Source organism: Mus caroli, chromosome 2, assembly GCF_900094665.2.
Source record: "Mus caroli chromosome 2, CAROLI_EIJ_v1.1, whole genome shotgun sequence".
Lineage (NCBI taxonomy): Eukaryota > Metazoa > Chordata > Mammalia > Rodentia > Muridae > Mus > Mus caroli.
In genome coordinates, this window is record NC_034571.1 from 122,866,005 (window position 1) to 122,868,635 (window position 2,631).

Here is a 2,631-nt window from a genome sequence, read left to right on the forward strand (position 1 = left end):
AGGAAGGCAGAGCCTCTGTGTAGCAAGAGTGGGTCTCAGGAGTGAGACAGCATTGAGGGTTACAATCTCTGTGCTAATAAGGCTTTACTGGATGGTAGCTCTGGAGAGGAATGTTCTGGTCCTTCCAGTTTCCAGTCTAAGTGTCCTGGTGCCTGTCAGTTTCAGTCACACCCTCATGTATGGTTTATAAGAAAAGGATTAAAAAAAAAAAAAAACCAGTGAGAGAGAACTTTTGGGGCTGGAGAGATGGCTCAGAAGTACTGACTGTTCTTCCAGAGGTCCTGAGTTCAAATCCCAGCAACCACATGGTGGCTCACAACCATCTGTAATGAGATCTGATGCCCTCTTCTGGTGGCTGAAGACAGCTACAGTGTACTTACATATAATAAATAATAAATCTTAAAAAAAAAAAAAAAAGAACTTCTGGTCAAGACAGGCTCCCAGGACAGGGAGCAAGCTGGAGATGAGAAGAATGGCAGCCTGAGGAAGGAGTGAGCCTAAGGCAGACTACCCTTGCAAGAGATCACTTGAGCAAGCCAGGAGAGCCTGAGGTAACCACCAGACCAGCTCCACTGGGGTCCAGACAGGGAGTTAGCCTGAGATGACTAGGCCCTGGGGGTGAGTGGGGGGCAGACCATGCCCTAGATAAGCCATGCCCAGGGCCATAATGCACAACTGGGGCATAACACACCTGAGACCACTCCTGAGATGATCCTAGACACTCAGAGCACCACTAAGAGGACCAAGTAAGTGGTGGAGAAATTGAAGAGAAAGAGAAGCAGAAGGATGTGGGCACAATGAAGAGAGGCAGAGCTGGAGACTCGAGGGTAGAGAAGAACAGCCTGATGTGAGTTGTCAGTGTTGCCACCTGGGACCATGGTGAGGTCATGGCCTATGCTGTCACTAGGGGCCAAATCTGGGTCTATGGTGGCTCTGCAGCAGCAGGAGTCTGTTATCACCAAAGATCAGGAGTGCGTTCTTAGTCTGGATGCTACCCAGGAACAAGTTGATGTCTGAGGGCTGTGCAGAAATGCCCTCACCCCTTGCCTGGGCATTGCAGAAGAGCTGTCCCTGAGGGCAGGAGAGCTGACCCCACAGCCAGCTACAGTACTCAGAAGAACACACACACACACACACACACACACACACACACACACACACACACACACTATGTTGTGGCTGAGCCAATTCTAGGATACAAGTGTGGGAGAGCTGGTCCTACCACTAGTCTCCCCTGGAGCAGCATGAAAGAGAGAGATGCCCTATTTTCCCCCTTGTCTCCCATTACCCACTGGGTAGTGGTGCAGATGAGAGAGAGATACCCTCCTCCCCTCCCTAGTCCTTTGTCATTTTTGGCAGGCAGGAGAGCTAGCAGAGCTGGCCCCAGGATCATGAGAACAGGAGAACTGGCCATGTCCCTCACCAACTGCAACACTCAGGAGAGTGGGCCCTGCACCTCCCCTGGGCAGCAGGGTAGAGATGGTGCTGGTTGAGGGCTTGATGGTGAGCTGGCCTTGAGGGCATGAGAGCAGGAGAGCTCAGATACCTCTCAGGCTTTGAATTGGCCTACACCAACATCTACCACATCAGTGACTAGTACCACAACTGCAGACTGCATGAAGGAGCCAGTCCTACAGACCCAAAATTACAGGCTCTCCACAGGCCAACAACAGAATATCTGAGAGGAGTCCCAGTAAGGTTCTAGTGTTGATAGAGTAGCAAAAGCCAGAGGCCTCACATCAGACCAATGTGTCATTGCAATGAACATTTGAGAGAAAGAAATGTGGATAAAAGAGTATACTGTGGGATACACTGTGACACACTACAGCTTCCACAACAAGGTTTTTTTTTTCTTGTTAAGTGGGGAGGTTACAAGGGTGGAGGGCAGGTATAAGGGGAAGGGGAGATGAGTGGGACTGTGGAACATGATGTGAAATTCACAAAGAATCAATAAAAAGTAAAAAGAAAAAAAGAACAGAAAGAACAAAAACTCATGGAAATTAAGCAATACACTACTGAATGATAATTGCATAAAGAGTCAATAGCTCAACATTAAACACTGCCCCCCAAATTAGACAGGAATAATCAAAGTAAGTGCTGAAGTCAAAGAAATACAAATAATAGCAAAAATACAAAAAATCAATTAAATCAGTTGATTATTTGAAAACATTAACAAAATTGACAAACTTTTAGACAAATTAACCAATTAAAAAGCAGAAAGGATTCAAATTAATGAAATCAGGGATGAAAAGGTGAATATTACAGTAGACACTAAGGAAATTCAGAGAACCATAGATATACACTTTACAATCAATATTCTACCCAACTGAAAAATCTAAAAGAAACATACAGATTTGTAGATATATATGCCCTGCAAACACTAAATCAATATGACAAAAACAAGCTTTTAAAGAGCCTTAACTCGGGCTGGAGAGATGGCTCAGTGGTTAATAGCACCGGCTGTTCTTCTGAAGGTCCTGAGTTCAAATCCCAGCAACCACATGTATTGCCCGCGCTTTTGTGTGTCCCCCTGGTAAGAACACGCTCAGGGCAACCGGAATCTTCTGCAGCACAAGCTTTATTGCTTACCCCATCAGGAGCCAGTGGAGAAGAGAGCCAGAGAGAGAGAGA